Source organism: Tursiops truncatus, chromosome 3 (genome assembly GCF_011762595.2).
Source record: "Tursiops truncatus isolate mTurTru1 chromosome 3, mTurTru1.mat.Y, whole genome shotgun sequence".
Lineage (NCBI taxonomy): Eukaryota > Metazoa > Chordata > Mammalia > Artiodactyla > Delphinidae > Tursiops > Tursiops truncatus.
In genome coordinates, this window is record NC_047036.1 from 36,774,262 (window position 1) to 36,788,242 (window position 13,981).

The following is a 13,981-nucleotide window of genomic DNA, read 5'->3' on the forward strand; positions in this document are numbered from 1 at the left end:
ATAGACATTCTTAGCTCTTCTTTACTCCACTCTACCCTACAATTAGCTCATTTTCTATTTAAGTCATGACGGAACCTATTGCTTTATTGTGTGAACCCTCTGAGCCAAAACACTCTTCTCTAATTAGCCTAGTTTTATAGTCTTTTGAAAATGCAAGTACCCACAAATTAATAATGCAGAACTCCTTAGTAATTCTCATGAAAAGGATTTTATGTAAAATTAAGGAAATATAAAAAAGACCAAAGCTCCCAAAGCACCTCACTTAAATGCTATGTAGTTTGCAAAGAGCAATGAAAGTGATTCTACACCTTACTTTCCTTCAGTTTTTCTTCTTTGTAAACATGTCCGAGTAAAACAAATGTTTACACACAACCAAGCAATAGATCAATATGGAGTGAAGTAAGGAAGAAAATATTGAAGGAAAATCTGTAAGCAGTTAGAAGACATGGAATTTTGAACCTTAAGCACCAAGGTCCATAATGAACAAATCATGCCAGACCATGATGATAGGCCTGTTTGATAGAGTTGCAAAACTAATTGGATGAAGAGAATGGAACTGATGTCATGTATTTGGGCTTCAGTGAAGCATTTGAAACAGTGGATCATTAACTTTTAGTTGCAAATAATTATAATTGTTTTGGATGAGAACAGAGTCACATGGATTGGGAACTGGCTGAAAGATCATAAACAAAAATAATAAATGGCAATGAATCCAGCTGACGATAACTGCAGCAGGTTTTCATAATGGTCAAAGTTCTGTAAATCTCTATTTATTTGTTGCTAAAGACTATTTTTCCTCAATAATTTCGAAGTAGAAGTGTTTTCAGAGGTACCCAATATAGTACCCAAAGTAAACAATCAGATCAAAATATGAGTTCATATGAATCAATATCTAATTTAGAATTTATGTTTGACTTAGGTTGACTTCTGAAAATGTTATATAAAAAAGTAGGAGTGCATAATATTCAGGCAATAACTAGTATCAATGGAACAGAATATTTTAAATATTTTACGTGTTATTAACTATGTCTTACCCCCTTAGTAAAGTAAGTTCAGTAGCATCTCTATTAGAAATGTATCAAAGAAAAAAACTAATCTTTTAATTTTTATAAATAATGCCTGTGATTTCTCTATACTTGTTTAAATTAAATGGATTTTTATAGTAATAGGAGAACAGCATAACATATTTAAAACATAATATACACAATTCAGATTAGTTTTTTTTAACAATTCACAATACAAATTTTTAAAACTGCTAGGAGACTATCAGAAAATAACACTGAAAGTTAGATTCTTTTATGAAAGAAGAAGGAAATTATATATATATATATATATATATATATATATATATATATTTTTTTTTTTTTAAACACCCAAATCGCTTTTATTGGAGGGAGATGGGGGGAACAGGAGTGGGGGAAGGGTCTCCAACTACACAGCTTGTTGATTGGCGCTGCTTCCTGAGTCCTGCGGCTTCATCACACAGAGCAGGCAGCTCAGGTGGGCTGGAGAAAGGCTCAATGCACAGGGCTTCAAATGCTTCATCTGCCTGGAAGGCTAGCTCCACAGTGGCTGCGGCCTGTGGCCTTGCTCTCCGGCTGGTGAAGCTACACTCACCCAATGTCCTCCCGTCGTCCAGAAGTTGGTCGTCCTTGTACAGCTGCTACTCTTCCAGCAGCCACTTGAGTTCGATCATGTTGCTCTGCTCCTTGACATCCGTGAAGATGGTGGTCTTGTGGCAACGGATCATGAGGAACACCTCCATGGCAGCGGAAGCCTCTCCCGAGATTTATAGTGAAATACGACAGAACAGCTTTTCCGAACTGTGGGCTACGAGATAATTTTAGAAGTTATGCAATAAAGTTTTAAATTGTATGCATTTACCAATATTAGGGGAAAAGGGGATTAAATGACATAAATATTACTTAAAATATATTTGAATTCAAACAAGTACGTTATCTCAAGAAAAATATTCGGGGCTTCCCTGGTGGCGCAGTGGTTGAGAGTCCGCCTGCCGATGCATGGGACACGGGTTCATGCCCTGGTCTGGGAAGATCCCACATGCCGTGGAGCGGCTGGGCCCGTGAGCCATAGCCACTGAGCCTGCTCGTCCGGAGCCTGTGCTCTGCAGCGGGAGAGGCCACAACAGTGAGAGGCCCGCGTACCGTGAAAAAAAAAAAAAAAAAAAAGAGGAAAAAAAGAAAAATATTCAGTGAAAGATTGTACAGTAGTATAAAATATGCCAAAATTCAGGCAATTGGTACACAGAAGACTAATGTTTGGGAAATGTTGCATTTAAAAAGCCAATATTGTCTTACCCATTGAACCAAAGATAGGTTTAATTACATGAAAGGGTAATGTATTGAGACCAATACTGGCAAGATTCTCAAGTAAAAATAAGATTAAAATGTTAAACAAATAAACAAAAATAAGTTTCATAACATTCTATATAATCTCCAAATTTCCCACCTCCAGCAGACAGCTCATTTAATTAAACAATATTCCATTAAATTTTTAGCATCACAGCAAATGAACCTGAAGATTTTCCTAAGATTTAACCTACTGAAGTGATAAATTCTGACTTTTTTACCCCTTCCAATTTTTAAACATCAATAGAATGAAATAAAAGTGCATTAAACTTAGAATAAAAAAAAATTATTGTCACCATTAGGTTTACTTTAAATGAAAAGAGTACATTTGCTGCTTGTAACTGAACCCTTAGTTGAATGAAAATTACTGCTCTAAGATTATATCACCACTTATTTTTATTTATAAAACCTAGAAAGATAGAGGAACAAGAGAGCTAGAGTAAAATACACACATTGAGGAAAAGGCAAATTTTAAAATATTTTACCCAAGCAGAAGCAATGGAAACTTTTGGTTTGCACAACAGCCTCCCAAGGTTAAAGGGGGGATTTACATCACTGGTTGTACTTAAAATTCACCCTGAAGAGCACTGAGGCCAACATTTAAGAGAATTCTCACAGGAGAGATTAGATGACCTGTCACAGCTTTCCATTTCATATTTACATGATTTTGTTGTCCTAATAATTATTCTTTTGGAAAACAATTTGCTGGCAACTTAAGGTTTTAGTTTTATCCTTGGGAGTTGTCTGGCTATGTTCAGCTAGAGTTGAGCTGTCATGTCTAAAATGGTGAAGTTAGGAAAAGGCACACCATGGATCCCAGCATTTCCTTGAGCATTTCTGCTTACAGAGGCAGTGTTAATAATGCTCAGCTTTTGGGAGGCTTCCGGGAAGATGGCGGAAGAGTAAGACGTGGAGGTCACCTTCCTCTCCACTGATACACCAGAAATACATTTACACGTGGAACAACTCCTACAGAACACCTACTGAATGCTGGCAGAAGACCTCAGACCTCCCAAAAGGCGAGAAACTCCCTGCGTACCTGGGTAGGGAAAAGAAAAAAGAATAAACAGAGACAAAAGGATAGGGACGGGACCTGCACCAGTGGGAGGGAGCTGTGAAGGAGGAAAGGTTTCCACATGCTAGAAGCCCCTTCGCGGGTGGAGACTGCGGGTGAGGAGGGGGAAGCTTCGGAGCCGTGGAGGAGAGCGCAGCAACAGGGTGTGGAGGGCAAAGCGGAGAGATTCCCACACAGAGGATCAGGGGCAACCGGCACTCACCAGCCCGAGAGGCTTGTCTGCTCACACGCCGGGGCGGGTGGGGCTGGGAGCTGAGGCTGGGGCTTCGGTTGGAGCGCCGGGAGAGGACTGGGGTTGGCGGAGTGAACACAGCCTGCAGGGGGTTAGTGCGCCACAGCTAGTCGGGAGGGAGTCCGGGGAAAAGTCTGGACCTGCCGAAGAGGCAAGAGACTTTTTCTTCCCTCTTTGTTTCCTGGTGCGCGAGGCGAGGGGATTAAGAGCGCTGCTTAAAGGAGCTCCAGAGACGGACATGAGCCACGACTAAAAGCGCGGACCCCAGAGACAGGCATGAGACGCTAAGGCTGCTGCTGACGCCACCAAGAAGCCTGTGTGCAAGCACAGGTCACTATCCACACCCCCTTTCCGGGGAGCCTGTACAGCCCGCCACTGCCAGGGTCCCGGGATCCAGGGACAACTCCCTCGGGAGAATGCACGGTGCGCCTCAGGCTGGTGCAATGTCCCGCCGTCCTTTGCCGCTGCAGGCTTGCCCCGCACTCCGTGCCCCTCCGTCCCCCAGGCCTGAGTGAGCCAGAGCCCCTGAATCAGCGGCTCCTTTAACCCCGTCCTGTCTGAGCGAAGAACAGACGCCCTCCGGTGACCTAACGCAGAGGTGGGGCCAAATCCAAAGCTGAGCCCCTGGGAGCTGTGAGAACAAAGAAGAGAAAGGGAAATCTCTCCCAGCAGCCTCAGAAGCAGCGGATTAAAGCTCCACAATCAACTTGATGTACACTGCATCTGTGGAATACATGAATAGACAACAAATCATCCCAAATTAAGGAGATGGACTTTGAGAGCAGCATGTATGATTTTTTCCCCTTTTCCTCTTTTTGTTAGTGTGTATGGGTATGCTTCTGTGTGAGATTTTGTCTGTACAGCTTTGCTTCCACCATTTCTCCTAGGGTTCTATCCGTCCGATTTTCTTTGTTGTTTTTAAAATTGTTTTTTCTTTTTTTCTCTTAATAATTATTTTTTTATTTTAATAACTTTATTATATTTTACTTTATTTTCTTTCTTTCTTTTTTTGCTTCCTTCCCTCCTTCCTTCCTTCCTCCCTCCCTCCCTCCCTCCCTCCCTCCCTCCCTCCCTTCTTTCTTTCTTTCTTTCTACTTTGACTAATTCTTTCTTTTACTTTTTCTCCCTTTTATTCTGAGCTGTGTGGATGAAAGGCTCTTGTTGCTGCAGCCAGGAGTCAGTGCTGTGCCTGAGGGGGGAGAGCCAACTTCAGGACACTGGTCCACAAGAGACCTCCCAGCTCCATGTAATATCAAACAGTGAATATCTCCCAGATATCTCCATCTCAACACCAGCACCCAGCTTCACTCAACGACCAGCAAGCTACAGTGCTGGACATCCTATGCCAAACAACTAGCAAGACAGGAACACAACATCACCCATTAGCAGAGAGGCTGCCTAAAATCATAATAAGTCCACAGACACCCCAAAACACACCATCAGATGTGGACCTACCCACCAGAAATACAAGATCCAGCCTCATCCACCAGAACACAGGCACTAGTCCCTTCCACCAGGAAGCCTACACAACCCACTGAACAAACCTTAGCCACTGGGGACAGACACCAAAAACAACGGGAACTACAAACCTGCAGCCTGCAAAAAGGAGACCCCAAACACAGTAAGATAAACAAAATGAGAAGACAAAAAAACACACAGGAGATGAAGGAGCAAGATAAAAACCCACCAGACCTAACAAATGAAGAGGAAATAGGCAGTCTACCTGAAAAAGAATTCAGAATAATGATAGTAAAGATGATCCAAAATCTTGGAAATAGAATAGACAAAATACAAGAAACATTTAACAAGGACCTAGAAGAACTAAAGATGAAACAAACAACGATGAACAATGCAATAAATGAAATTAAAAATACTCTAGATGGGATCAATAGCAGAATAACTGAGGCAGAAGAACAGATAAGTGATGTGGAAGATAAAATAGTAGAAATAAGTACTTCAGAGCAGAATAAAGAAAAAAGAATGAAAAGAACTGAGGACAGTCTCAGAGACTTCTGGGACAACATTAAACACACCAACATTCGAATTATAGGGGTCCCAGAAGAAGAAGAGAAAAAGAAAGGGACTGAGAAAATATTTGAAGAGATTATAGTTGAAAACTTCCCTAATATGGGAAAGGAAATAGTTAAGTCCAAGAAACACAGAGAGTCCCATACAGGATAAGTCCAAAGAGAAATACACCAAGACACATATTAATCAAATTGTCAAAAATTAAATACAAAGAAAACATATTAAAAACAGCAAGGGAAAAACAACAAATAACACACAAGGGAATCCCCATAAGGTTAACAGCTGATCTTGCAGCACAAACTCTGCAAGCCAGAAGGGACTGACAGGACATATTTAAAGTGGTGAAGGAGAAAAAGCTGCAACCAAGATTACTCTATGCAGCAAGGATCTCATTCAGATTTGATGGAGAAATTAAAAACTTTACAGACAAGCAAAAGCTAGGAGAGTTCAGCGCCACCAAACCAGCTTTACAACAAATGCTAAAGGAACTTCTCTAGGCAAGAAACACAAGAGAAGGAAAAGACCTACAATAACGAACCCAAAACAATTAGGAAAATGGGAATAGGAACGTACATATCGATAATTACCTTAAATGTAAATGGACTAAATGCTCCCACCAAAAGACACAGATTGGCTGAATGGATACAAAAACAAGACCCATATATTTGCTGTCTACAACAGACCCACTTCAGACCTAGAGACACATACAGACTGAAAGGGAGGGGATGGAAAAAGATATTTCATGCAAATGGAAACCAAAAGAAAGCTGGAGTAGCAAATCTCATATCAGACAAAATAGGCTTTAAAATAAAAACTACTAGAAGAGACAAAGAAGGACACTACATAATGATCAAGGGATCGATCCAATAAGAAGATATAACAATTGTAAATATTTATGCACCCAACATAGGAGCACCTCAATACATAAGGCAAATACTAACAGCCATAAAAGGGGAAATCGACAGTAACCATTCATCGTAGGGGACTTTAACACCCCACTTTCACCAATGGACAGATCATCCAAAATGAAAATAAATAAGAAAACACAAGCTTTAAATGATACATTAAACAAGAAGGACTTAATTGATATTTATAGGACATTCCATCCAAAAACAACAGAATACACATTTTTCTCAAGTGCTCATGGAACATTCTCCAGGATAGATCATATCTTGGGTCACAAATCAAGCCTTGGTCAATTTAAGAAAATTGAAATTGTATCAAGTATCTTTCCGACAACAATGCTATGAGACTAGATATCAATTACAGGAAAAGATCTGTAAAAAATACAAACAAATGGAGGCTAAACTATACACTACTTAATAACGAAGTGATCACTGAAGAAATCAAAGAGGAAATCAAAAAATACCTAGAAACAAATGACAATGGAGACACGATGACCCAAAATCTATGGGGTGCATCAAAAGCAGTTCTAAGAGGGAAGTTTATAGCAATACAATCCTATCTTAAGAAACAGGAAACATCTCGAATAAATAACCTAACCTTGCACCTAAAACAATTAGAGAAAGAAGAACAAAAAGACCTCAAAGTTAGCAGAAAGAAAGAAATTATAAAAATTAGATCAGAAATAAATGAAAAAGAAATGAAGGAAACAATAACAAAGATCAATAAAACTAAAAGCAGGTTCTTTGAGAAGATAAACAAAATTGATAAACCATTATCCAGCCTCATCAAGAAAGAAAGGGAGAAGACTCAAATCAATAGAATTAGAAATGAAAAAGGAGAAGTAACAACCGACACTGCAGAAATACAAAAGATCATGAGAGATTACTACAAGCTACTCTATGCCAATAAAATGGACAACCTGGAAGAAATGGACAAATTCTTAGAAATGCACAACCTGCCAAGACTGAATCAGGAAGAAATAGAAAATATGAACAGAGCAATCACAAGCACTGAAATTGAAACTGTGATTAAAAATCTTCCAACAAACAAAAGCCCAGGATCAGATGGCTTCACAGACGAATTCTATCAAACATTTAGAGAAGAGCTAACACCTATCCTTCTCAAACTCTTCCAAAATATAGCAGAGGGAGGAACACTCCCAAACTCATTCTACGAGGCCACCATCACCCTGATACCAAAACCAGACAAGGATGTCACAAAGAACGAAAACTACAGGCCAATATCACTGACGAATATAGATGCAAAAATCCTCAAGAAAATACTAGCAAACAGAATCCAACAGCACATTAAAAGGATCATACACCATGATCAAGTGGGGTTTATTCCAGGAATGCAAGGATTCTTCAATATACGCAAATCAATCAATGTGATACACCATATTAACAAATTGAAGGAGAAAAACCATATGATCATCTCAATAGATGCAGAGATAGCTTTCGACAAAATTCAACACCCATTTATGATAAAAACCCTGTAGAAAGTAGGCATAGAGGGAACTTTCCTCAACATAATAAAGGCCATATATGACAAACCCACAGCCAGCATCATCCTCAATGGTGAAAAACTGAAACCATTTCCACTAAGATCAGGAACAAGAAAAGGTTGCCCACTCTCACCACTCTTATTCAACATAGTTTTGGAAGTTTTAGCCACAGCAATCAGAGAAGAACAGGAAATAAAAGGAATCCAAATTGGAAAAGGGGAAGTAAAGCTGTCGCTGTTTGCAGATGACATGATACTATACATAGAGAATCCTAAAGATGCTACCAGAAAACTACTAGAGCTAATCAATGAATTTGGTAAAGTAGCAGGATGCAAAATTAATGCACAGAAATCTCTGGCATTCCTATACACTAATGATGAAAAATATGAAAGTGAAATCAAGAAAACACTCCCATTTACCATTGCAACAAAAAGAATAAAATATCTAGGAATAAACCTACCTAAGGAGAAAAAAGACCTGTATGCAGAAAATTATAAGACACTGATGAAAGAAATTAAAGATGATACAAATAGATGGAGAGATATACCATGTTCTTGGATTGGAAGAATCAACATTGTGAAAATGACTCTACTACCCAAAGCAATCTACAGATTCAATGCAATCCCTATCAAACTACCAATGGCATTTTTCACAGAACTAGAACAAAAAATTTCACAATTTGTATGGAAACGCAAAAGACCCCAAATAGCAAAAGCAATCTTGAGAACGAAAAACAGAGCTTGAGGAATCAGGCTCCCTGACTTCAGACTATACTACAAAGCTACAGTAATCAAGGCAGTATGGTAGTGGCACAAAAACAGAAAGATAGATCAATGGAACAGGATAGAAAGCCCAGAGATAAACCCACGCACATATGGTCACCTTATCTTTGATAAAGGAGGCAGGAATGTACTGTGGAGAAAGGACAGCCTCTTCAATAAGTGGTGCTGCGAAAACTGGACAGCTACATGTAAAAGTATGAGATTAGAACACTCCTTAACACCATACACAAAAATAAGCTCAAAGTGGGTCAAAGACCTAAATGTAAGGCCAGAAACTATCAAACTCTTAGAGGAAAACATTGGCAGAACACTCTATGACATAAATCACAGCAAGATCCGTTTTCACCCACCTCCTAGAGAAATGGAAATAAAAACAAAAATCAACAAATGGGACCTAATGAAACTTCAAACTTTTGCACAGCAAAGGAACCCATAAACAAGACCAAAAGACAACCCTCAGAATGGGAGAAAAATTTGCAAATGAAGCAACTGACAAAGGATTAATCTCCTAAATTTATAAGCAGCTCATGCAGCTCGATAACAAAAAGCAAACAACCCAATCCAAAAATGGGCAGAAGACCTAAATAGACATTTCTCCAAAGAAGGTATACAGACTGCCAACAAATACATGAAAGAATGTTCAACATCTTTAATCATTAGAGAAATGCAAATCAAAACTACAATGAGATATCATCTCACACCAGTCAGAATGGCCATCATCAAAAAATCTAGAGACAATAAATGCTGGAGAGGGTGTGGAGAAAAGGGAACCCTACTGCACTGTTGGTGGGAATGTAAATTGATACAGCCACTGTGGAGAACAGTATGGAGGTTCCTTAGAAAACTACAAATAGTACTACCATATGACCCAGCAATCCCACTACTGGGCATATACCCTGAGAAAACCATAATTCAAAAAGAGTCATGTACCAAAATGTTCATTGCAGCTCTATTTACAATAGCCCGGAGATGGAAACAACCTAAGTGCCCATCATCGGATGAATGGATAAAGATGTGGCACATATATACAATGGAATATTACTCAGGCATAAAAGGAAACGAAATTGAGCTATTTGTAATGAGGTGGATGGACCTAGAGTCTGTCATACAGAGTGAAGTAAGTCAGAAAGAGAAAGACAAATACCGTATGCTAACACATATATATGGAATTTAAGAAAAAAAAATGTCATGAAGAACCTAGGGGTAAGACAGGAATAAACACGCAGATCTACTAGAGAATGGACTTGAGGATACGGGGAGGGGGAAGGGTAAGCTGTGACAAAGTGAGAGAGAGGCATGGACATATATACACTACCAAACGTAAGGTAGATAGCTAGTGGGAAGCAGCCGCATAGCACAGGGAGATCAGCTCGGTGCTTTGTGACTGCCTGGAGGGGTGGGATAGCAAGGGTGGGAGGCAGGGAGACGCAAGAGGGAAGAGATATGGGAACATATGTATATGTATAACTGATTCACTTTGTTATAAAGCAGAAACTAACACACCATTGTAAAGCAATTATACTCCAATAAAGATGTAAATAATAATAATTCTCAGCTTTTGGAAATGAAGAATAAGCACTACATTTTACCTTACAGATGGAGTAATAATAATGACATTAACTCTATCTACAAATATCTCCTACTTCACCATAATTCTTAGTTTGAATAAGGTCATGACCCTTGTGTTATCATATTTTTGCTTGAAACATTAGCATTTACTTATTGATTCATTAATTCTTCCATTTAGGAAATATTTCCAGTGTCTGCTCTGGTAGTTGTGCTGGATATTGAAAACACAGTCATAAAAAATACACATCCTTGATGCCACCAGAGGGCATAATCAGGCAAATGAGTAATTATAATAAAAGTAGTAAGTGCTCTGATTAGAAAGTAACAGATATTTTGGGACTATATTGGTGGGACACCCAGCTCAGCCATCATGTTGATCGCAGAGGTGATGATAAAAAGTATCTCAGAGCAAATAATATACATGTGTGATGTGTGTGTATATATATATATACACATATAGCATATATGAACATATACATAATACACATATATGCTATTATATTATATAACTATGCTATATACACTAGGCAAAGAGTACAGCTTGTCTGGAGGCTCCAAGGTAAGAGAGTATGAAATGTTTAAGGAGGCAAAAGATGTTTAATATGCTACAGAGTAGAGTTTGAGAGGAAGATGATAAAAGGTGAGGCTAGAAGGACTCCAAATGTTGCCTACTCTACAACTCCAGGGGCCCCATTCACGTGGACTGCATCACCCAGGTGAAAGAAGTAGTGATTTTAGTTAGGCTAGAAACAGTGAGGATGGCAAGAAGTAAAATGAGCCAAGAAATATTTAGGAGGCAAATTAAACAAGACTTAATGATTGGATACGGAGAACTAAAGAAAAGGAGAGAAGATATTTTGCTTTATCAGTTGAGGTGTAGATGGTACTGCCTTTAACTAAGATGAGAAACATTGAAGGAAAAATCGATGTCAGGTAAAAAAGATTTCTTAAGGTGGTTTGAACTTGTTGACCTTGAGGTATGCCTGGGAACTCTAAATGGGTATTTCTTGCAGGCAGTTGGATATGCAGATTTGCAATTCAGAAGAGGAATCTAGATTAGATATATATTTTGAATAGATGATAATTGAAACCATAGGAATTAGAAAAAATTGAGAGGAAGATTAGTCTCCTTTGTGATTTTGGATAGGATTATAGCTATATAATTCTAGATTTATAATAATTATTGAAGGATATTTACAGGAGTAGATTTTATAATTTACTTTGATAATCCACATTTTAGCTTAACATCCATGCGATTTATTGACTCAATTTTCCAAAATAGTATAGAAATACAGACACTACAAATAAGCAGAGGAAACCAGCCAGTTTTTGTTGTATATATTTATAGTTTCTGCAATGGATATGTAATTATTTTTATAATCAGAGACAAGTAGATGCTATTGAATGTCTTTCTAAATTATTTAGGGGAATAGATAATAATTGGCTCATTTCTGATAGCTGAAACACTCTTTGTTTTTAAGAAATTAAATGAAAGCATGAGTAAAAATATGGAAATCCTTAATTTATTTAATAAAAATATTGGTATGGCCCTTAAACTGTTGGACAGCTGAAAATATTGATATGGGTTTCTATTCTTCTTTATCAGCTTACCCTGTTGTGGAGATAAGAATGAATAATGAAGTACCACACTACTGAGAGAAGGAAGAAAAGCAAAGAAGCCATAATTATGAAGGAGGCTATTTGTAGTCCGGGTAAGTGACAATTATTTGCCTATAATTAATGTTCTTTTTGGTACCTTACAAAAATGTGAAGTAAGAATGACTGTAGTAGATATATTTTTCTTTATAACATAGATTGCTATGAACAATATAACACAGTCCTGTGTATTGTTCTGAATTTGAAGATGATGATTTATTTTTGATCACTGGCATGTGGTTGTGTATATAGAAATCCAAAACAAGTGAAGCAATCAGCCCATCAATTGGTTATTTTGTTTACATGAAATCAAAAGAGTTAGCTTGACTGTTTCCCCCCTCCTTGGATGTTTGGGCATTAAATATGTAACCCAGATGTCAGTTGGGGCCACCTTGTCTTCCTTGAGACCTAGATAAGATTGCCTTGAATCTTGATACCCACCTTGTGGAAGGAGGAAACACTTTTTAAATGTCAGTGAAATCCAGGTAGCTTGAGTTCTTAATGGTTACTCTTCCTCCAGCCTGTGTCTAGGTTTCTGTGTTTCCTGTCTCTTTTATCCACCATATCATTCCAGATTTACACTCTGAACTGTTTTTTTTTCCCACAAAACAAAAATGTAACCCATGCAAATGAAACATTCGTGAGTGTAGAGAACTTTTTGGAAGATTGGGACAAGGGGATTAAGAGGGCAAAGCATTTACACTGCTGTAAGAAGAATGACTCTACATTTAATAGTATAAGGCTACCCTGATTCCCTCAGTTGTCTTTCTTGATGGAAACTTCCATCAGTCCTTCAGCCCCTCTGGAAGTGTGCTCTGGAATAAATTTGTGAATTTATCTATACATCCCAAGATTTAAGTAATAGTATTGTTTATAATAGCAAACATTGGAAACAAAGTTTCTTATATAAGAGCCTAATTAAATGGATTAGGATAATCCATACAGTGTGACATTGAGCAGTCATTTAAAAATGATGAAAATATGTACACCCTTGAATGGAAGAGTTTCCAAGTGATATTATGAAGTAAAAAAAATCAGGGTGCAAAATGATGTCTGTGGCATGTTTCTATTTTTGGCAGTAAATAAATATATTTTGAACTGGAAGAATACACCAAAATTATAATAGCATTTCCTTTTAGGGGGAGGTACTGGGTTAGTGGGAACGACTATTCCTTTCATTTTTATACTTCAGTACTGTTTAATTAAATTCAATTTAAAGAAGGTATGTTAAATTAATTAATAGTGGATTGATTTAAATAAATCCTTTTATTATCTCATTTAGAATAGCTGAGCCACTCCTATATGGTTATGAGAAAAAGAGCTGCTATTAAAATAAAATCCAAAGCTCTTTACACCCTAAGTCTGGACACCCTGGCCTTCCTGGTGCCTCGCCAACTTGCCGCATCTGTTCCCAAACCAGATCCCTTGCACTTGTTCTTCCCTGTGCTTCCAATTCTCTTTATCTGTGGCATCACCTCATTTGGGTCTTGATTCAAATGTCACCTCTTCAAAGATGCCTTCTGTGACCAACCTATCCATCCTAAGTCCCCTAACCTACCTAGTTATTCTCTGCCTTGTCCTATTTGCTTCATGGCACTTATCACTCCCTGAAATTAAGCATATATGTGTGTCTCCCGCAGTAGAACATTAACTTTATGAGATCAATGGCTTTATCTGTTTTGTTTGTTGCTATAACTTCAATGCCTGATAGTAAGCACTTAATGAATGCATGAGTGAATGAATGAAGGAATGAATAAGTTAAGGGGTCCACATGTGCCCCCTGGGTCTTATCTTCTATAATCCAGGAGTTTATCAAGAATAGTTTCTTTCCTAAGAGGGACTCATGTGTCAACTCTTAAA

The 13,981-nt window shown here is 38.2% G+C and overlaps 1 pseudogene; it reads right to left on the reverse strand.

Moving 5' to 3' along the window:
• Positions 1-1,431: 1,431 nt before the first annotated feature.
• LOC101333786 (elongin-B pseudogene) lies at positions 1,432-1,765 on the reverse strand (annotated as a pseudogene).
• Between the last annotated feature and the right edge of the window lie 12,216 nt (positions 1,766-13,981).